The sequence below is a fragment of the Scyliorhinus torazame genome, chromosome 2 (genome assembly GCF_047496885.1).
Source record: "Scyliorhinus torazame isolate Kashiwa2021f chromosome 2, sScyTor2.1, whole genome shotgun sequence".
In the NCBI taxonomy this organism is placed as follows: Eukaryota; Metazoa; Chordata; class Chondrichthyes; order Carcharhiniformes; family Scyliorhinidae; genus Scyliorhinus; species Scyliorhinus torazame.
In genome coordinates this window covers 378,237,039-378,260,676 of record NC_092708.1, presented here as the reverse complement: position 1 = coordinate 378,260,676, position 23,638 = coordinate 378,237,039, and the positions used below count along the sequence as shown (strand labels likewise).

Genomic DNA, 23,638 nt, shown 5'->3' with positions numbered 1-23,638 from the left:
TCTTAAAAGAGCCCAAAGGTCCGTTCGAGCTGGAGCCGCCGAAACGTGCGGCTTAGCTGGTCATCACCGCAACCGGAAGTCAAAGTAAAACACCTTTGACCACAAGGCAATGAAGCAGTGGTCAGCACGTAATGTCCTCGAGGCCCTCAGGGAAAAGGAGACCGTGGAGGACGTTGGATGGTTCCCTGAGCAGACTGCCAGAGTCATCTGGCAGAACGCCTCATCACCAGAACTTTCAAACAAGCACCAAGACCTAGCTTGGCTGGTGGTGAGAAGGGCCCTCCCTGTCAGATTCTTTGTGCATACCCGAAGGCTCTGCGCCAATGCACCCTGCTCTCGGAGTGGCTGTGGGGGGAATGAGACGGTCACACACCTCCTTGTGGAATGTGCCTTTGCAAAGAAGGTCTGGAGAGAGATGCAGTGGTATTTGTCAAGGTTTATCCCGAACAGCTCTGTGACACAGGACTCTGTGCTCTACGGACTGTTTCCAGGGACACACACCGAGACAAATATCAACTGCTGCTGGAAGGTCATCAACTCGGTGAAAGACGCTCTTTGGTCTGCCCGAAACCTGCTGATCTTCCAGTGCAAAGAATTGTCCTCGACCGAGTGTTGCAGACTGGCACATTCCAAGGTCCAGGACTACGTGCTGAGGGACGCACTCAAGCTTGGGGCAGCAGCCACCAAGGCGCAATGGGGAAAGACCACTGTGTAAGGTCTTTCCAGCAAATGTACACCGAGGGGCGGGTAACAGTGTAAAGCCCCTTGGTCTGGTCCACCAACACTCCAATGTACAAAAACAAACATGGCACTGTAAATATTTAAGAGGAATTGTAATGTAAAGAGTGATATGTGTATGATAATATCAAAATTGAATGGAAGTCAAAGCAATGTGTAACTCTGACGGAAATGTACAGTCAAGACAATTCGAAATGTTCTGTAATGCTTATGATAAATTTTATGAATAAAGTATATTTTTTTTAATTAAAAAATGTTTTTTTAAATCTGTTCTTATCAGTTTAATATCTGATACATCCCTTATCTGGGGAGCATATATTAAATTGATTTTTGGAGCAGGGAGATGGAATAGGGGCTTGCTCCGTCCACTCCACGCATCGACTCAGTATTGCAGTATCTCCGAGAACGGTGCACAAACCCCGTTATGGGGAATTTCAAAGTACAAAAACACTTCAAGCATGCACAGGCACTTCTACACTTTATCCCCTTTCTTACAATTATCGACTACACACAAAAATTCATGCCCATTATACACATCCCACACACGATTCCAGTATCTCCACCAACCCTATCCCATCTCCCTGCTCCAAAAAACCCTCCTCTATGGGCAATTTCAAAGTACAAAAACACTTCAAGCATGCACATGCAATTCTCTACTTTATGCCTTTTCTTACAATTCTCTACTCAATCACACAAAAATTCATGCCCATTCTCCATATGCCACACACTATTCCAGTATCTCCGCGAACCTTGCACCCCGCCATGGGGAATTTCAAAGTCTAAAAATAGCTTGAGCACAGTTACACTTCTCCACTTTATACTCTTTTCTGATCATCCTCCAGTCAATCACAACAACATTAATGCTCATTTTCCACATCCCACACACTAAACGCACCACACTCCCTCAACGCTTTGCTTTGCACAACACCTTAACTACCCCTCACGCTGCCTTGCCAAAGCGCTCTTGGATCTAAATCAATTCAGATACTTCGACCAGCTCCTTAATTAAACTTTATCCAGTATGAGTATTACAAAGTACAGAGACAGATATAATGAAACACACTTTATTAAATGTAGTTAATCCATAAATTACCCACTCTATATACAAGAAACACCCAGGAATCGTCTATCCTACCCGCAAAGGTGGTTTGATAACCTGTAGATCTGCTCCCTGAGTCCCTCTGCTTCCTCTTTGCAAAGGTGATTCTCGCTGAATGTTGGTCTGGTCAAGGTCACCTCACACACCCAGCTTCCAGCCTTTTGCTTCGAGTCTTTCCTCATGAGATGTCTGGCTGGAAATGCCTATTTTTATCCTTTCTCCACCTGCCCCTGGCCTTCGGCCAATGGAGTCTCAGAAGGCAGGGCCCCATTGCCCAATGGTCTGGTTGATGACCTGTTGACAGGGCACCTGAGGCCGCCCTGGGAGGAGCGATGGATTATCAGCAACTGTGGACAATAGGACAATGCATCTCAAGTAGGTGCGATGGATCACCTGAAGGGTTTTCAGCTGCTGCTCCAGATATGCCCCCCTCCCCCCGCAGCCAGTCTGAGTTTCGTATATTCGGATTCTGCAGGCTTCTGCAGACGTGATTTTTAAAGTGGCCAATTCTTTAATTTAAGATATCCAATTTAATCAACCTTAAAACTAAGCCCTGATTATATTATTACAGTGCGCAGCATAACCAAACACACCTCCCTCCCACCTGGCCCGCCTATTCACTCTTACAAATTCTTCCATCGCCCACCACATACAAAAGTCTGACAACACCCACTAACACGTTAAAAAACACCTTCTTCCCCCTCCCCCCACTCTTATCACACTCCTAAACCACCCTCAAATGTCCCCAACCGGAAATCATTGCTTCACCATTGCTTAATCACCATATTCACAATATCACACATAACGACAGTCTCAGACTAGCGTTACAGACTCTCAGCGGTTGTAGCTAGGCCTAAACAACAAAACAAAGTGAAGCCGCGCAGTATCTCCAGCAGCAGCAGCAGCACATCCCTCCCCGATGAACTCAAAGAACGAACAAACAACAAAGAAAATTACAGCACAGGAACAGGCCCTTCGGCCCTCCCAGCCTGCGCTGATCCAGATCCTTTATCTAAACCTGTCTTCTATTTTCCAAGGATCTACTTCCCTCTGTTCCCCGCCCGTTCATATATCTGTCTAGATGCATCTTAAATGATGCTATCGTGCCCGCCTCTACCACCTCCGCTGGCAAAGCGTTCCAGGCACCCACCACCCTCTGCATAGAAAACTTTCCACGCACATCTCCCTTAAACTTTCCCCCTCTCCCCTTGAAATCGTGACCCCTTGTAATTGATATCCCCACTCTTGGAAAAAGCTTGTTGCTATCCACCCTGTCCATACCTCTCATAATTTTGTAGACCTCAATCAGGTTCCCCCTCAACCTCCGTCTTTCCAACGAAAACAATCCTAATCTACTCAACCTTTCTTCAGAGCTAGCACCCTCCATACCAGGCAACATCCTAGTGAACCTCCTCTGCACCCTCTCTAAAGCACCCACATCCTTCTGGTAATGTGGCGACCAGAACTGCACGCACTATTCCAAATGTGGCCTAACCAAAGTCCTATACAACTGTAACATGACCTGCCGACTCTTGTACTCAATACCCCGTCCGATGAAGGCAAGCGTGCTGTATGCCTTCTTGACCACTCTATCGACCTGCGTTGCTCTTGAATTAGATCTTCCAAAATGCATCACCTCGCATTTGCATGGATTGTACTCCATCTGCCATTTCTCTGCCCAACTCTCCAATCTATCTATATTTTGCTGTATTCTCTGACAGTCCTCCTCACTATCTGCAACTCCACCAATCTTAGTATCATCTGCAAACTTGCTAATCAGACCACCTATACCTTCGTCCAGATCATTTATGTATATCACAAACAACAGTGGTCCGAGCACGGATCCCTGTGGAACACCACTAGTCACCTTTCTCCATTTTGAGACACTCCCTTCCACTACTACTCTCTGTCTCCTGTTGCCCAGCCAGTTCTTTATCTATTTAGCTAGTACACCCTGAACCCCATACGACTTCACTTTTTCCATCAACCTGCCATGGGAAACTTAATCAAACGCCCTACTGACATCCATGTATATGACATCTACAGCCCTGCCCTCATCAATTAACTATGTCACTTTCTCAAAGAGTTCTATTAGGTTTGTAAGACATGACCTTCCCTGCACAAAACCATGCTGCCCGTCACTGATAAGTCTATTTTCTTCCAAATGTGAATAGATTTTCTTCCAAATGTGAATAGATGCTAGCCCTCAGTATCTTCTCCAACAGTTTGCCTACCACTGACATCAAGCTCACAGGTCTATAATTCCCTCGATTATCCCTGCTACACTTCTTAAACAAAGGGACAACATTAGCAATTCTCCAGTCCTCCGGGAACTCACCCGTGCTCAAGGATGCTGCAAAGATGTCTGTTAAGGCCCCAGCTATTTTGTCCCTCACTTCCCTCAGTAACCTGGGATAGATCCCATCCGGACCTGGGGACTTGTCCACCTTAATGCCTTTTAGAATACCCAAAACCTCCCCCTTCCTTATGCCGACTTGACCGAGAGTATTTAAACATCCATCCCTAGCCTCAACATCCGTCATGTCCCTCTCCTTGGTGAATACCGATGCAAAGTACTCATTAAGAATCTCACCCATTTCTTCTGACCCCACGCATAAAATCCCTCTTTTGTCTTTGAGTGGGCCAACCCTTTCTCTAGTTACCCTCTTGCTCCGTATATACGAATAAAAGGCTTTGGGATTTTCCTGAACCCGGTTAGCCAAAGATATTTCATGACCCCTTTTAGCCCTCTTTATTGCGCGTTTGAGATTTGTCCTACTTTGCCGATATTCCTCCAAAGCCTCCTCAGTTTTAAGTTGCCGATGCTTCCTTTTTCATCTTAGCAAGTCTCACAATTCCACCTGTCATCCATTCTATCCCGGTTCGAGCAGGTAGCACGGTAGCACAAGTGGATAGCACTGTGGCTTCACAGCTCCAGGATCCTAGGTTCGATTCCCCGCTGGGTCACTGTCTGTGCGGAGTCCGCACATTCTCCCCGGTTTCCTCCGGGTGCTCCGGTTTCCTCCCACAGTCCAAAGACGTGCAGGTTAGGTGGATTGTCCGTGATAAATTACCCTTAGTGACCAAAAAGATTAGGAGGGGTTACTGGGTTACAGGGTTGCGTGGAAGTGAGGGTTGAAGTGGGTCGGCGCAGACGCGATGGGCTGAATGGCCTCCTTCTGCACTGTATGTTTTATGTTCTATGAAACCATCAATCCGCTGTCGACTGCCCCAGCAGCCCCGGACACACCCATACCCACCGTCACAACTTGCAAAGTCAGATTGGCCTTCCAGAACGTGAACCCTCGGAAGGCAACGAGCCCAGACGGGGTCCCTGGTCGTGCGCTCAGAGCCTGCATGGACCAGCTGGCAGATGTGTTCGCGGATATCTTCAACCTTTCCCTACTCCGTTCCGAGGTCCCCACCTACTTCAAGAAGACCACCATCATACACCGCGGTGCCAAAGAAGAACCAGGCAATGCGCCTCAGTGATTACCCTCCGGTGGCTCTGACATCGATCGGAATGAAGTGCGTCATGAGGCATATCAACTCCATACTCCCAGGATGCCTAGATCCACTGCAATTCGCAAACCACCGCAACCGGTCCACAGCAGATGCCATCTCCCTGGCCCTGCTCTCATCCCTGGAGCATCTCGACAACAAGGACTCCTACATCAGACTCCGGTTTATTGACTACAACTCCGCCTTCAACACCATAATCCCAGCCAAACTCATATCAAAGCTTCAAAACCTAGTACTTGGCTCCTCACTCTGCAACTGGATCCTTGACTTTCTGACCCACAGACCACAATAAGTAAGAATAAACAACAACATCTCCTCCATGAATGTCCTCAATATCGGGGCTTTCCAAAGCTGCATACTGAGCCCTTCCACCTATACTCTCTATACACACACGACAGTGTGGCAAAATGTGCCTCCAACTACATCTGCAAGTTTGCTGACGACACGACTGTAGTGGGTCGGTTCTTGAACAACGACGAGTCAGAATTCAGGAGGGAGATAGAGAACCTAGTGGAGTAAGGCAGCATGGCAGCACAGTGGTTACCACAATTGCTTCACAGCTCCAGGGTCCCAGGTTCGATTCCCAGCTTGGTTCACTGTCTGTCCCCGTGTCTGTGTGGGTTTCCTCCGGGTGCTCCGGTTTTCTCCCACAGTCCAAAGATGCGCAGGTTAGGTGGATTGGCCATGATAAATTGCCCCTTAGTGTCCAAAAGGGTTAGCTGGGGTGATGGGGTTACTGGGTGGAGGTGTGGGCTTAAGTGGGGTGCTCTTTCCAAGGGCCGGTACAGACTGGATGGGCCGAATGGCCTCCTTTTGCACTGTAAATTCTACGACTCTCTCTCTCTATGACTCCGTGATGTGAGCAGTCACAATGTGATGCAGATTATAAACTTCTACCACAGTTTCTAATAAAGAGCTGTTTTTGGACAATCTACACTATTATGTTATCAATCTCGTGACCAATGCTTAGCTGTCAGCTGACAAATGCCCCCCAACCCCCCCCCCTGAGCACATTCACCTGACATTCCTTTTTTTAAATAAATTTGTTGTAGCCAATTCATTTTTCCCCATTAAAGGGCAATTTAGCGTGGCCAATCCACCTACCCTGCACATCTTTGGGTTGTGGGGGCGAAACCCACGCAGACACGGGGAGAATGTGCAAACTCCACACGGACAATGACCTAGAGCCGCGATCGAACCTGGGACCTCGGCGAAGTGAGGCAGCAATGCTACACCTGACATTCCTGTGTTATTTTAACTGAGGTATTAATTTGTGCTGAAATCAGTGGTCAGAATGATACCAGACTAATATCACGGCGATCATTCCTCAACACCAGAAAGGTACAGAGATAAAAGTCAACAAACAAGTTTATCATTTGGTTAATCGATTACCACAATGTACACAATCTTATGGTTCTCGGCCGGGCTCAGAGCAGCTCTATTTTGTCCCGTTAAAAACAGATATTGATTGAAACACAAACTACTCTGCCGCCAGTTCTGTCCCCTTTTTAAGGTCTGATTACTCACTTTGCGATAACGCTCTCGAATTTCAGAATCACTCTCTTCATTTGTACTGTTTCACCCGATTGGATGATGTTCTTCCAACTTCTTTCCACATCCCCACACCCAGCAAAAAATGGATTTAACTTCCTGAAACTTGCGGAGCTGGGATTTTTCTTCAAAGTAGAAGCTACAGTGGGAATCGTCCGCCGAAACAGAAAAGGTCTGCTCCAACAGGAGGACAGTGAGCCAAGAATATTGTCACCATGGTCCGTGGGGGAGCAAAGCCCATCTAACAGTCAGCCCCCATGAATACTGGGACACAGCTCTTGTGCACCTGGTATCAATTTGTTTTTTGGGATATTAAGGGAATTGATCCACCTCTGGCCCTCCGATCCACATTACATCTGCAGCTACTGATTTGTTAGACGTATCCTTACCCTCATTCTCTTTGTCCCCACTAAAGCATTGCTCTCTCTCACACGGACCAATCCGCCCCCCCCCACCCCCATTACCTCCACTCCCATAAGTCCAAGAGAAGCAGGCTTGAACTGGCGGACGACTGGTTTAGCCATTTATGTCCAGAATTGGCTGGATCACATCGCTATCAAGGTCCGACTCCTGTCTGCTACAACAGATCACGAATCCAGGATCATGCTGAGGCACAAAGATAATCCCCCAGTTCTTTTCACTCCTGACTCCTCCCCTGTCACCAAAAAGTGCAAGGAGCTCATGGATCGCCCCTCACTCGGTGGCAACGCTCTATCACTAAGATCAAGGCCATCCGATCAGTTGCCTCTGTCACATCGCTCCTAGCCCACAGGTCCAAGCTTCCTCTGAAGACCAACTCCAGCAAAGCAGCGCCCCCCAACTTCCAGTTTTGCATTTTGAATCCATATCACTCTCGACTTTCTCTCCTATCTCATGACTCTCACATTGTCCATGAAACCCACCTAATGCTTCCTCTACCTACCCCCATTAAACTGCTGGCCAACAAATTGCCCTTTCCGGCTCCCATGTTAGCTGATATTAAATAAACATTCTATTAAGGCATTTATTTTTTTTTTTTTAATTTTAATATATTTTATTAAAAATTTTGTGGCCAAACATAACAGTACATAATTTTTCTTTTAAACAACAACAAAGCAATATAAATAACCGTGGCCAATTTTAAACAAATAAATAAATAATATATAAACAAAAACAAAAACAAAACTAAGTGGCAACTGCCTTGTCAAAAATAGTTACTCTCCAAAGATACAATCCAACAATCCAATATAGATTACCTATAACAAGTGTCTATACATATACAATGACATCCCTGAGAGTCAGTCCGGTTCCTCCACCCCCCCCCCCCCCCCCCCCCGCCCTCCCCCCTGGGTTGCTGCTGTTGTCTTCTTCTTTTCCATTCCCTCTATCTTTCTGTGAGGTAGTCGACGAACGGTTGCCACCGCCTGGTGAACCCTTGAGCCGAACCTCTTAATACAAACTTGATCCGTTCTAACTTTATAAACCCTGCCATGTCGTTTATCCAGGTCCCCACACCCGGGGTTTTGGCTTCCTTCCACATTAACAATATCCTGCGCCGGGCTACTAGGGACGCAAAGGCCAAAACATCAGCCTCTCTCGCCTCCTGCACTCCCAGCTCTTCTGCAACCCCGAATATAACCAATCCCCAGCTTGGTTCGACCCGGACCCCCACCACCTTCGACAGGACCTTTGCCACCCCCACCCAGAACCCCTGTAGTGCCGGGCATGACCAGAACATGTGGGTGTGATTCGCTGGGCTTCTCGAGCATCTCCCACACCTATCCTCTACCCCAAAAAATCTACTGAGCCGTGCTCCAGTCATATGCGCCCTGTGTAGAACCTTGAATTGTATCAGGCTTAGCCTGGCACACGAGGACAATGAGTTTACCCTACGTAGGGCGTCAGCCCACAGCCCCTCCTCAATCTCCTCCCCCAGCTCTTCTTCCCATTTCCCTTTCAGCTCATCTACCATGATCTCCCCCTCGTCCCTCATTTCCCTGTATATGTCCGACACCTTACCATCCCCCACCCATGTCTCTGAGATCACTCTATCCTGCACCTCCTGCGACGGGAGCTGCGGGAATTCCCTCACCTGTTGCCTCGCAAAAGCCCTCAGTTGCATATACCGAAATGCATTCCCTTGGGGCAACCCATATTTTTCCGTCAGCTCACCCAGACTCGCAAACGTCCCATCTACGAACAGATCTCTCAATTGTACTACCCCAGCTCTTTGCCATGCTCCAAATCCCCCATCCATTCTCCCCGGAACAAACCTATGGTTATTTCTTATCGGGGACCGCACCGAGGCTCCCATCGTTCCCCTATGCCGTCTCCACTGCCCCCAAATTTTCAATGTAGCCACCACCACCGGGCTTGTGGTGTATTTTTTCGGTGAGAACGGCAACGGCGCCGTCACCATTGCTTGTAGACTAGTCCCCCTGCAGGACCCCCTCTCCAATCTCTTCCACGCCTCTCCCTCCCCTTCTCCCATTGGCGGCCCAGTAATAGTCGTTTAGGCTCAGTAGTGAGCCCTGTCCCTACTACGCTGCAAAAATCCCCTCCTCACTCTCGGGGTCTTCCCGGCCCACACAAAACTCATAATACTCTTCTCGATTCTCTTGAAAAAAGCCTTCGTGAGGCACTGAAACACAAAAAGGAATCTCGGGAGGACCACCATTTTAACCGCCTGCACCCTACCTGCCAGTGACAGGGACTCCATGTCCCATCTCTTAAAGTCCTCCTCCATCTGTTCCACCAACCGCGTTAAATTAAGCCTGTGTAATGTACCCCAATTCTTGGCTATCTGGATCCCCAAGTACCGGAAGTCCCTTGTTACCTTCCTCAACGGTAAATCCTTTATTTCCCTGCTCTGCTCCCCTGGATGCACAACGAACAACTCACTTTTCCCCATGTTCAATTTATACCCTGAAAAATCCCCAAACTCCCCAAGTATCCGCATTATCTCTGGCATCCCCTCCGCCGGGTCCGCCACATACAACAACAAATCATCCGCATACAGAGATACCCGGTGTTCTTCTCCTCCCCTGAGTACTCCCCTCCACTTCCTGGAACCCCTCAATGCTATGACCAGGGGCTCAATCGCCAGTGCAAACAATAACGGGGACAGAGGACATCCCTGCCTCGTCCCTCTATGGAGCCGAAAATAATCAGACCCCCGTCCATTCGTGACCACAGTTGCTGTATAGTGGCCCTATACAGCAACTGTACCCATCTGATATACCCATCTCCAAAGCCAAATCTCCTCAGCACCTCCCACAAATAATCCCACTCCACTCTATCAAATGCTTTCTCGGCATCCATCGCCACCACTATCTCCGCTTCCCCCTCTGGTGGGGGCATCATCATTACCCCTAGCAGCCTCCGTATATTTGTGTTCAGCTGTCTCCCCTTCACAAACCCAGTTTGATCCTCATGAACCACTCCCGGGACACAATCCTCTATCCTCGTTGCCATTACCTTGGCCAGAATCTTAGCATCCACATTCAGGAGGGAAATGGGCCTATAGGACCCGCGTTGCAGCGGATCTTTTTCCTTCTTTAGGAGGAGCGATATCGTTGCCTCTGACATAGTCGGGGGCAGCTGCCCCCTTTCCCTAGCCTCATTAAAGGTTCTCATTAGTAGCGGGGCCAGCAAGTCCATATATTTCCTGTAGGATTCCACTGGGAATCCGTCTGGTCCCGGGGCCTTCCCCGCCTGCATGCTTCCAATCCCTTTCACTACTTCCTCCGTCTCAATCTGTGCTCCCAGTCCCGCCCTCTCCTGCTCCTCCACCTTAGGAAATTCCAGCTGATCCAGAAAGCACATCATTCTCTCCTTCCCTTCCGGGGGCTGAGCTTCATATAATCTTTCATAAAATGCCTTGAACACTCCATTCACTCTCTCCGCTCCCCGCTCCATCTCTCCCTCCTAATCTCTCACCCCCCCACTATCTCCCTCGCTGCTCCCCTTTTCGTCAGTTGGTGGGCCAGCAACTTGCTCACCTTCTCCCCATATTCGTACTGTACACCCTGTGCCTTCCTCCATTGTGCCTCTGCATTACCCGTAGTCAACAAGTCAAATTCTACATGTAGCCTTTGCCTTTCCCTGTACAGTCCCTCCTCCGGTGCCTCCGCATATTGTCTGTCCACCCTCAAAAGTTCTTTCAACAACCGCTCCCTTTCCCTACCCTCCTGCTTTCCTTTATGTGCCCTGATAGATATCAGCTCCCCTCTAACCACAGCCTTCAACGCCTCCCAGACCACTCCCACCTGAACCTCCCCATTGTCATTGAGTTCCAAGTACCTTTCAATACACCCCCTCACCCTTAAACACCTCCCCTCATCTGCCAATAATCCCATGTCCATTCTCCAGGGTGGGTGCTGTTCTTTTTCCTCCCCTATCTCCAGGTCCACCCAATGTGGAGCGTGGTACGAAATAGCTATAGCCGTGTACTCCGTCCCCGTCACCTTCGGGATCAGTGCCCTTCCCAAAACAAAAAAGTCTATCCGTGAATAGACTTTGTGGACATAGGAGAAAAACAAAAACTCCTTACTCCTAGGTCTACTAAATCTCCAGGGGTCTACTCCTCCCATCTGCTCCATAAAGTCCTTGAGCACCCTAGCTGCAGCCGGCCTCCTTCCGGTCCTGGAACTCGATCTGTCCAGCCCTGGGTCCAGCACCGTATTAAAATCTCCACCCATTACCAACTTTCCCACCTCTAGGTCCGGGATGCGTCCCAACATACACCTCATAAAATTGGCATCATCCCAGTTCGGGGCATATACGTTCACTAGAACCACCACCTCCCCTTGCAATCTGCCACTCACCATCACGTATCTGCCCCCACTATCCGCCACTATGGTCTTTGCCTCAAACATTACCCGCTTCCCCACTAATATAGCCACCCCCCTGTTTTTTGCGTCTAGCCCCGAATGAAACACCTGCCCCACTCATCCTTTGCGAAGTCTGACCTGGTCTATCAGTTTCAGATGCGTCTCCTGCAGCATAACCATATCTGCCTCAAGTATTTTTAGGTGTGCGAGTACCCGTGCCCTCTTAATCGGCCCGTTCAGCCCTCTCACATTCCACGTGATCAGCCGGGTTAGCGGGCTCTTTACCGACCCCCCCTTGTCGACTAGCCATCTCCTTTTTCAATCCAGCTCCTCACCCAGTTCCCACGTAGCCGTATCTCCCCCCAACGGCGCCCTCCCGCCCTGACCACCCCACCCCATACCAGCTCCCCCTTCTCCCCAGCAGCAGCAACCCAGTTAACCCCCCCTCCGCTAGATCCCTTTCTAGCGTAAGTGCACCCCCCATGTTGCTCCCAGAAGTCAGCAAACTCTGGCCGACCTCGGCTTCCCCCCGTGACTTCGGCCCCCACTGTGCGAGGCCCCCTCCTTCCTGCTTCCCTGTTCCCGCCATGATTACCATAGCGCGGGAACAAAGCCCGCGCTTCCCATTTGGCCCCACCCCCAATGGCCGGCGCCCCCAGCTCCTCATCCTCCCTCCCCCCCTCCCCCACGACATGGGGAAGAGAGAAAAGTTACAGGGTCGCAGGATTAACAACTTGGGAAATCATCTCTTCCCCCATTTCCCCCCCCCCTCACCCCACGTAATCACCCCACCACTTTGTCCCAAACGTTCTTTTTCTAGCCCGCTTATTCCAGTTTCTCCTCGACAATAAATGTCCACGCCTCTTCTGCCGTTTCAAAGTAGTGGTGTTTCCCTTGATGTGTGACCCACAGTCTTGCCGGCTGCAGCATTCCAAATTTAACCTTCCTTTTGTGCAGCACCGCCTTGGCCCGATTAAAGCTTGCCCTCCTTCTCGCCACCTCCGCACTCCAATCTTGATATACGCGGATCACCGCGTCCTCCCACCTACTGCTCCGGGTTTTCTTTGCCCATCTGAGGACCATCTCTCTGTCCTTATATCGGAGAAATCTCACCACTATGGCTCGAGGAATTTCTCCAGCCCTCGGTCTTCGCGCCATAACTCGATAAGCTCCCTCCACCTCCAACGGGCCCGTCGGGGCCTCCGATCCCATGAACGAGTGAAGCATCGTGCTCACATATGCCCCGACGTCCGCCCCTTCTGCACCTTCGGGAAGACCAAGAATCCTTAAATTCTTCCTCCTCGCATTATTCTCCAGTAGCTCCAGCCTTTCCACACACCTTTTGTGTTGTGCCTCGTGCATCTCTGTCTTCACCACCAGGCCCTGTATTTCGTCCTCATTCTCAGCAGCCTTCGCCTTCACGACCCGAAGCTCCTGCTCCTGGGTCTTTTGCTCCTCCTTTAGCCCTTCAATCGCCTGTAATATCGGGGCCAACAGCTCCTTCTTCATCTCCTTTTTAAGCTCTTCCACGCAGCGCCGCAGGAACTCTTGTTGGTCAGGGCCCCATATTAAACTGCCACCTTCCGACGCCATCTTGCTTTGTGCCTGCCTTCCTGGCCGCTGCTCTAGAGGATCCACCGCAATCCGGCCACTTTCCTCTCCTTTTTCCATCCGTGTCCAGGGGGGATTCCCTTCTGGTTTACCGCAGTGTTTTTAGCCGTTAAAATTGCTGTTGGGGCTCCTATCAAGAGCCCAAAAGTCCGTTCCACCGGGAGCTGCCGAAACGTGTGACTTAGCTGGTCATCGCCGCACCCGGAAGTCTCATTTATAAATTTTTAACAACAATTTCAAGAGGAAAAACAACAAAGTAAGTAACACCCACCCAACCAACAACCACACCCAGCCAACATAGCTTACATACACAGCCCCCCAGTCCCCCTCCCCCACTAACTGATATTGTTAATAGCTCTTTTTCTTCACATGCTGTCTCCCACTCTTCAAAAGAAACCGGAGACCTTTTTTTAATTCTTTCATGAGATGTGGGCATCGCTGGGCTGAGCCAGCATTTGTTACCCATCCCTAAGTGCCCTTGAACTGAGGGGTTTGCTGGACCATTGCAGAGGGCAGTAAAGAGTCAACCACATCACCTCCGGTGGCGACTATGAGGGAGTCGCTCGCACATTTGGTGGCTCCCGCTCTGGCTACACATTCAGACCTTTCACCCCGACTTTGTTTGAGTTTTTAAGCGCTGGACTTGAAGAAACCGTGAATAAGTGTCTGGTGTATAAATTGGTTTCTGGAACAGAGAGCCCGAAGGGATCGAAAGGGAAGAAACAAAAAGACAGGCTCGAGCTGGGCGTTGGCTGCAGCAGCGGACAAGATGGCCGGTGTCCAGACCCCTGGGGCTTCGGCCCAACCATCAACGGAGGAGCTGATGCAGGTCATCCGGGAAGGCTTCGCCAGACAGCAACGGGAATATCTGGACCCGATTAAGGAAACGGTGGAGAGGATGGAGCGGAGGCTAGATGCCCAGGACCGGACGATCCAGAAACTGGAGAAGGTGCTAGCTGAACAGGAGGAACACCAGACGGCGGTGGAGATGGAGGTGGGGATGCTGAGGGGCCGGCAAAAAAGGCTGCTGGAACAGGTAGAGGATTTGGAGAACAGGTCCCGTAGGCAGAACCTAAGGGTTGTTGGCCTCTCGGAGGGGGCCGATTCCGCGGAGTTTGTTCCAGAAGCTGCTGGGAGATGGGGCTTTCCCCCGACCGTTGGAGGTGGATCGTGAGATGTTGGGTGCTCTGAGGTACAGACGAACCAACACGGTTGCGATTGGTACAATGCAGTTTTATTCCAACTAACTATTTATACATCTGACTTGGTACTCAGCACGTTGTGACTGTGTGAGTGTCTTGCTAATGAGGTCCTGGCCCTGTGCTGTCTCCAGATGGACTGCCCAGGAGGTGTTGTGTTTCTTGTCTTATACTGTGTCTGCTCTTGTCTGTGATTGGCTGTCATGTTATGTGTGCTAATTGGTCTGTTGGTCTGTCTATCATTATGTATGTGTTATGATGTATGTTTGAATATCATGACATCCTCCCTTTTTTACAAGATTATGTGCCTACGTGGTTATAAATATAAATGTGTCCTGAGTGCAGCTGAAGGTGTGTGTGCGTAATATTTACATCATGTACATGGGGCTTAACTATATACAAGGGGCGATGTCAGGTGTGACATGCTAACGAGGTTGTACCATAACAAAAGAAGAACAACGTTGAAATTTGGACCGATCAAACGAGGCCTGGAACGATAAAACAGTGACATGTTACAAAACGAATTCGGGTTGACCGTTAGGGTGGCACTCCATTCATCGCCCGGATTGATGGTGTTGACCCGGTTCGCATCAATGACCGCAACCCGGAAGGCGCCTTGGTCATCTGTGTCGTCGGTTTGGATGTCGTGATGTGGAGGCTGAATGGTCCGCACGTTCCTGCGAGGTTGTCGGAGATGTGGAAGATCAACAGGTTGAGCCGCTCGACAGTAGGCAGCGTAGTGGCCCATCTTGCCACAGCATAGGCATCGTCGGGTTTTTGCAGGACATTGCCCTTTTAAATGTGCATCTCCACAGTTGCCGCACGTCATGACGTCATGGCGTTCGTTACGCCACTGCACATGCGCAGTTCGGTCTTGCGCGGGCACGCCTGCGCAGCACGTCCCTCAGTGTTGCCGTAGGTTTTGGCGCGCACAAACGCAGGAGGCCTCAAAAAGCGCGCGAAACGGCCGCCCTCGTCTGGTCCGCGGGCCGGGAGAAACTCGATTGCCTGGATGCGTTCGGCCTCGTGGGCGGCCTGGCTTGCCGATTCGGTCGCCTGAAATTGGGCATAGCGGCTGGTCACATTTTCATGCAGGACACAGGCTCCAACTGCAGATGCTAAGGTCAGGCCTTTAATTTTTTAGAAGCTGCTGGCGTAGGCCACTGGAGGCAACACCAAAAACGATCTGGTCCCGGATCATGGACTCTGAGGTGGTGTCGTAACCGCAGGACTGCGCGAGTATGCGGAGGTGCGTCAGGAAAGACTGAAAGAGCTCATCCTTACCTTGCAGGCGCTGCTGAAAGACATACCTCTCAAAGCTTTCATTGACCTCAACGTTGAAGTGCTTGTCGAGCTTGAGGAGGACCGTGTCATACTTGGCTTTGTTCTCGCCTTCCGCGAACACCAAGGAGTTGTATACATCGATGGCGTGCTGACCTGCGGTAGTGAGGAGCATGGCAATCTTTGTTTCGTCCGAGGCGCCCTGTTTTTCATTGGCTTGCATGAACAGTTTGAATCGCTGCTTGAAGAGCTTCCAATTTGTGCCCAGGTTCCCAGCGACTTGCAACGGCTGCGGTTTGTTGCGGGTGTCCATGGCTCAGGATGGCAGATTTGCCGGTAGATATCGATTCACTCACTGGTACCATGAGGTGTTGGGTGCTCTGAGGTACAGATGAACCAACACGGTTGCGATTGGTACAACGCAGTTTTATTCCAACTAACTATTTACACATCTGACTTGGTACTCAGCACGTTGTGACTGTGTGAGTGTCTTGTTAATGAGGTCCTGGCCCTGTGCTGTCTCCAGATGGACTGCCCAGGAGGTGTCGTGTTTCTTGTCTTATACTGTGTCTGTTCTTGTCTGTGATTGGCTGTCGTGTTATGTGTGCTAATTGGTCTGTTGGTCTGTCTATCATTATGTATGTATTATGATGTATGTTTGAATATCATGACAGATCGGGCATACAGAGCGCTGGTGAGGAAGCCGCGGCAGGAAGACCCCTCGGGCGATGGTGGTCAGGTTCTACAGGTACCTGGATAAGGAGCGCATTCTCCAGTGGGCCAAGCGCACGCGGAGCTGTAAGTGGGACAACAGCATTCTGCGGGTGTACCAAGATCTAAGGGTGGAGGTGGCCAAGAGGAGGGCAGGCTTGAATCAAGTCAAGTCGATCCTGTTCAAGAAGCAGGTTATGTTCGGACTGTTGTATCCGGCGCGACTTTGGGTTACGCATGAGGACCAACATCATTACTTTGAGTCGCCCGAGGACGCTATGGAGTTCGCCAGGAGGGAAGGACTGGTGCCAACTTGAGAACATTCCGCTCTAAGTTTGAGACTGTTTTTCCTATTCGTTTTAAATGCTGTTTGCACTGATTTATTCATTTGTTCGTTTTCGTTGTTGGCTTTTCTCTTTGATAATTGTGTTTTGTTTAAGAAGGGGAAAGTAGTTAAAGAATTATTCGATTTCGGTGGGTTTCTGTGTTGTGAGGGGGATGGTGCTGGGGATTTTTGACTTTGTATTATTTTGAGTAGTATTACTATGATCTGTATTATGGCGAGAGTTTGGCTTTGTTTTTCTTTATACTGACTTTGGTTGGCATCTGTTTCTTAAAGTGGGCGGTTGTCGGGGCTGGGTTGATGAGGGCGATGGTTTTGATGGGTGGGGGGAGGGAAGGTAGGCAACAATAGGTGGGAGACATGCTGGCGCCGGAGCCGTGGGCGACCAGGGTAGCTGGGTGAGCTAGCCTGCGGGAGCACAGTGAGGGGTGTGTATACAATCAGATTAGGGATTGGGGTTAGGTTAGAGTGCTGTTGCTAGGGGTGTAGGAGGGGGGTTGTTCGGCTGATGAGGGAGGGATTTGATGTCAGAAGCGGAGAAGAGGTTGGGGATGGGCGCTGCCAGGAGGCGAGGCTACAGAGGCGAGGAGCAGGAGCTGGGGTCAGGCACAGGAAAGGGGATGGCTGACTGGCAAGGGGAGGGGGGCAACGTGCCCCCCAACTAGGCTGGTCACATGGAACTTTAGAGGGCGAAATGGGCCGGTGAAGAGCGCAAAAGTGTTCGCGCATCTTAGGGCTTTAAAGGCGGACGTGATAATGTTGCAGAAGACGCACCTGAAGGTAGCGGACCAGATTAGGTTGAGGAAGAGCTGGGTTAGTCAGGTATTCTGCTCAGGACTAGATACTAAGACCAGGGGGGTCGCGATTCTGGTGAACAAGGGGGTGCAGTTTGAGGTGGGGAGTATTGTTTCGGATGGGGGACGTCGCTACGTTATGGTTAGTGGTAAGCTGGAAAGGAGGAAGGTGGTCCTGGTCAACATATATGCGGCAAACATCCCTCACACTATTTCAGTATCTCCACCAACCCTGCACAACACCCTTTATGGCGAATTTCAAAGTACAAAAACACTTCAAGCATGCACATGCACTTCTACACTTTATCCCCTTTCTTACAATTATCGACTACACACAAAAATTCATGCCCAGCATTATACACATCCCACACACTATTCCAGTATCTCCGCGAACCTTGCACACCCCTCCTCTATGGGGAATTTCAAAGTACAAAAACACTTCAAGCATGCACATGCAATTCTACACTTTATGCCTTTTCTTACAATTCTCTACTTTATGCCTTTTCTTACAATTCTCTGCTACACACCAAAATTCATGCCCATTATACACATCCCACACACCATTCCAGTATCTCCACGAACCCTATCCCATCTCCCTGCTCCAAAAAACCCTCATCGAAGGGCAATTTCAAAGTACAAAAACACTTCAAGCATGCACAAACAATTCTACACTTTATGCCTTTTCTTACAATTCTCGACTCAATCACACTAAAATTCATGCCCATTCTCCATATGCCACACACTATTCCAGTATCTCCGCGAACCTTGCACCCCGCCTTTTCTTTTATGATGCGGGGACCTGGAAACCATAGAAAAAGTTGCATTCCTGGGATGGAGTGACCCCCCTCCCCCGCTAAAGGTTCATTCCAGAGAACATCGATCAAGCTGAAAGTGAAAACAAATGTGCAAAAGAAAAATCAGTTGGAGCAACTTTTGTTTTATTTACAGTAGAAATGGTTCTTACTTCACAGATATTCAGGGAGAGGTTTGAAATCTATGTCCAGAAGAAAGTTTTGTAATGGATGAATAATTTTGGCCACTATTTGAGGAGATGTGTGCTAAAAATGAGACTGAAGGGTCAGTGTGACAATCATTGCCTCACCCTTCACATTCCCATTGGTGGGAATTGTTATTCAAACTCTTTATAAATGGGCAGTACAGTGGGTTAGCCCTGTTGCCTCACGGCGCCGAGGTCCCAGGTTCAATCCCGGCTCTGGTCATTATCCGTGTGGAGTTTGCACATTCTCCCCGTGTTTGCGTGAGTTTCGCCCCCACAACCCAAAAGATGTGCAGGTTCGGTGGATTGGCCATGCAAAATTGCCCATAGGTTAGATGGGGTTACTGGTTTATGGGGATAGGGTGGGGGTGTGGGCTTAAGTGGGGTGTGCTTTCCAAGAGCCGGTGCAGACTCGATGGGCTGAATGGCCACCTTTGGCACTGTAATTTCCATGATGTCAGTTTCCTCTTGTGTGCAGCTTTTTTGTCCGTGTTTGGATCGCGGCTGTAATTGGGTGAGGAGCTGAGTGACCTGGTGGAACCAAACTGAGTGTCAGCGAGCAGGTTATTGCTGAGCAAGTGCTGCTTGATAGAGCCGTCATCAACACCTTCAGAATAATTACTCATCATCAATATCAGAACAGCAAATATATTTGACAGGCCCAGATGCGGGTTAATTTTATAACCCACCTATACTCTGTCCACTGACACTTTCAATCACTTCAGTTTAATCTGTTTCAGTATTTAACACCCATTCAGGAGAAATCAAGCGACACCGTCAGAGGGTTCCTTACATTTTGGATCATCGTGTTGCTCTATGTGTGGGTCTATGTATTCATGCTGTGCTCAAGTGGCAGCGCCTCGGAGAACAACTGCCTCTGCTCAGACAGTCTGTGGTTTACCTTGTGTAGAGTAAAGGGTTAACTCAAACACCAGCGGAAGGAACTATGTCAATGTCACTCGTTGAGGGGAAGCTGAATGAGTGGTATCTTAGAGAGTAACTCCAGCGATGTCCTGCCCTGACTTTTTTTTTCTTAAGGTATTTTTGGCATTGTAAACAGTTACAGTAATGTGCAAATATCAACCCAAAAGAGAAACATAGTGCAAAAGACCAAACCTCTCTCGTAAACAGTACCCGCCTATTTATCCCTTCCATTCTACTCTAATCTACCCCCCTCCCGCCCCTGCTGACGTTTAATTCCCCGCGAAGAAGTCGATGAATGGTTGCCACCTTCGGGCGAACCCTAATACAGATCCTCTCATGGCGAACTTAATTTTTTCCAGCCCCAAAAAGCTCGCCGTGTCCGAGAGCCATGCTTCGGCCTTCGGGGGCTTTGAGTCCCTCCATGCCAGCAATATACGTCGCCGGGCTACCAGGGAAGCAAAGGCCAAGATGTCGGCCTCCCTCTCCTCCCGGACCCCCGGGTCTTCCAAGACCCCCAAATTTGCCACCACTGGACTCATCGCCACCCTAGCTTTCAGTACCTGGGACATGACGCCCACAAACCCCTCCCAGTATCTACTAAGTTTTGGGCATGCCCAGAACATGTGGACGTGATTCGCTGACCCTCCCGCACTTGTCCTCCACCCCAGAAAATGTACTCATCCGGGCCACCGTCATGTGGGCCCGGTGGACGACCTTGAACTGGATCAGGCTGAGCCTAGCACATATTGCAGTTGAAGTTACCCTACTCAGGGTTTCCGCCCATACCCCCTCCTCCATCTCCTCGCCGAGTTCCTCCTCCCACTTGAGCTTCAGTTCCTCTGTCTGGGACTCATCCCCTTTCACAAGTTCTCGGTAAATATCCGAGAGTTTCCCCTCTCCTACCACTCCCCTAGAGACTACTCTGTCCTGGATCCCATTTGGTGGGAGGCGCGGACAGGATGGGACCTGTCTGCGTATGAATTCACGCACTTGCAAGTACCAAAAGTCATTCCCTCTTACTAGTCCGAATTTCTCCTCCAAAGCCTTCGTGCTCGAGAAGTTCCCCCCGCAAGAACATATCGCCCATCCTTCCCACCGCCGCCACGCTCGGAATCCACCGTCCATACTCCCAGGGGCGAATCGGTGGTTGTCGCATCGCATATTGGAGACCAGACCGATGCTCCCACCTCCCCTACATGCCTCCTCCACTGGCCCCAAATCCGCAGGGCTGCCACCGCTAGGACCAGGGCTGCCAAACTGGTGCCCCTGCACGAAGCCGCGTCCACTCGCCCCCAAATAGACCCCGTACCCACCATCCAATTCCTTACCATGGCTATGTTGGCCGCCCATAGTAGTTGCTGAGGTTCGGCAGCGCCAGCCCCCCCCTCACTATGGTTCCTCTCAAGCATCGCTTTCTTCACCCGCGGGGGCTTTCCCGCCCAGACAAAGCCCATAATAATCTTGTTGACCCTTTTGAAGAAGGACCGCGGGATGAAAATCGGGACGCACTGAAAAATAAACCGGAATCTTGGGAGGATTGTCATCTTTACCGTCTGCACTCTCCCCGCAAGTGATAGCGGGAGTGTGTCCCGTCTCCTAAACCCGCTCTTCATTTGCTCCACCACTCTAGTCAAATTTAGCTTATGCAGCCTGCCCCAGTCTCGCGCCACCTGTATCCCTAAGTTTGGGAAACTTTCTCCGACCATCCTAAATGGCAGCCCCTTCAACCTGTTCTCCTGGCCCCTCGCCTGCACTACAAACATCTCACCCGTAGTCATGTTCAGTTTGTACCCTGAAAACCTGCCAAATTCTCTCAATATTCCTAGTATACTGTCCATCCCAGCCAGCGGGTCCAATACGTACAGGAGCAGGTCGTCAGCGATACCCTGTGCTCCACCCCTCCCCTAATCATTACCTCTCTGCCCCCGGGGGCATGATGATCACATTGAGTCGTCTTCTCAAGTTGGCTACCAGCTGTCTGCCTTTAACAAACCCTGTTTGGTCGTCCCCGATCACCTCCGGGACACAGTCCTCAGTTTTAAGCGCCAAGACTTTAGCCAGGAGCTTGGGGTCGATCAGGGAGATTGGTCTGTATGACCCACACGCTGTCCTGCCCTTACTTTACCATTGGAAATAGTTAGTTTGCTGCTGGGGGAGGGGCGATGGGGAGATATTGCTGAACTTGTGAGAGCAGCAGGGGGCCGGCTGACAAATTCCTTTGTCGCTGGAGAATGGGGGTGGGGGGAGGGGTGGGCAGGCCCATGGATGAAAGAAGCCTCCATACTTTCCTCTTCTCTGGAAAGCTTCAATGAAGCTTCAGATTATTTGGAGGGAACAGGATTCAGAGCAGAACGAGGAAAAAATAACCCAAGTTTCAGATGCGAGTAAGGACATTTTTCAGTGACGATGGGGATTGGGGAAGAAAGTGGAGGGACATCATGCAACCTGTTAAGATGTTTAAATGTAGGAATTGATTCTGTGTCAAATTGGAGAGTGTGGTCAGAGAGTGAAGAGTCCTTCCTCTGAGGAAGGGGCGTACGGGAGAATGCGTTTATGTTTCAAGCATTACCTCTTTTTCCAGGACAAAGAAACAAAGGACTGAATTTTATTTAATTTTTAACCCCAGGGAGGGTTTTTAGGCGGGGCGGAACGAGGTGGGAAATTGAAGGGACAGGATTCCCATCCTGACCTCACAATGAGTTTACACTGGGGCAGGCAAGGCCTCAGATGGGGAGCTGCCACCCTTGTCCCAATTGAGGATCATAAGTGGCCAATTATTGGCCACTGCAGGGCTGTTTCCCAGCCTCAATCTTTAGGGTGGTGGGCCACCCAGATTCGGACACGCCAGCCCTCCTCTGACCCTACTACGCTCCAGAAACCCCCTCTTTACCCTCGGGGTCTTGTTTGCCCACACAAAGCCCATGATGCTCCTACCTACCCGCTTAAAACAGGCCTTGGTAATCATAATAGGAAGGCACTGGAACACAAAAAGAAACCTCGGGAGGATCATCATTTTAATCGACTGTACCCTGCCCGCTAGCGAGATGGGGAGTGCTATGTGAGGGTTAATGAAGGGGAGTGCAATGTGAGAGGGTTAATGATGGGGAGTGCTGTGAGAGGGTTAATGATGGGGAGTGCTGTGTGAGAGTGTTAATGATGGGGAGTGCTGTGAGAGGGTTAATGATGGGGAGTGCTGTGTGAGAGGGTTAATGATGGGGAGTGCTATGTGAGAGGGTTAATGATGGGGAGTGCTGTGAGAGGGTTAATGATGGTGTAGTGCACAATGACTTACGAGAAGTGATGAAGTCGATTCAGGCTTTATTCAGCGAGACTTGTCCCCAGCAGCTCAGCAACAGAATGAAGCTGCGGGGAGAAGCTTGGGTTCTTATACTCCGCCTTCAGGGCGGAGCCAGGAGTCGGCAGCCAACCAGGACCCGGGATCTGTCAGCCAATAGCATCTCGGCTTCACAGTCCCACATGACCCCTAATACATACCACCACATTCACCTCTTGTTAAAAAGGAACCCGCGGGGTGGTGGTTCGCATGGTGGTAGGGGTTTACAAGGCTGGCCCTGGAAGGAAAATTTCGGACAGTGTTACTACAGTTTTAGCCCTACACTGGGCTATGTACAAGTTTGTGCGAACTATTTACAATATTAGCAAAAACATTTTTTTTTGTTACAACAACATTCTTGGTGTCACGCGGATTCCACGAGTCGAGTGGGCGGTCTGGTCTTCCTCGTCGATTGCCTCAGCCCCGGTGGTCGTGCAGGTGCTTGCTCAGGCGTTGTCGTCTCCGGGAGCGTTTCAGTGTTTGTTCCTGTTTTACCCCTGGGCGGGCACGGGAGGAGGACCGATCCCCCCGGGAAGGGGGCGGTCGCGGGGTGCGCCGGTGGCAGGGAGGGGATGATCGGTGTCGGGGGTGTGTGTGTGCGTTGCCGGCGGGCGCCAGGTCCCGCAGGGAGACCGTGTCCTGTCGGCCGTCGGGGTACGCCACGTAGGCGTACTGCGGGTTCGCGTGGAGAAGGTGAACCCTCTCGACCAACGGGTCCGATTT

General features: G+C 50.2%; 1 non-coding gene across 1 annotated transcript; it reads left to right on the top strand.

Moving 5' to 3' along the window:
* Positions 1 to 971: 971 nt before the first annotated feature.
* On the top strand, positions 972 to 1,157 carry LOC140408024 (U2 spliceosomal RNA). Its single transcript, XR_011939971.1, has one exon. It is a non-coding gene; the product is annotated as a U2 spliceosomal RNA (small nuclear RNA).
* Positions 1,158 to 23,638: the final 22,481 nt, after the last annotated feature.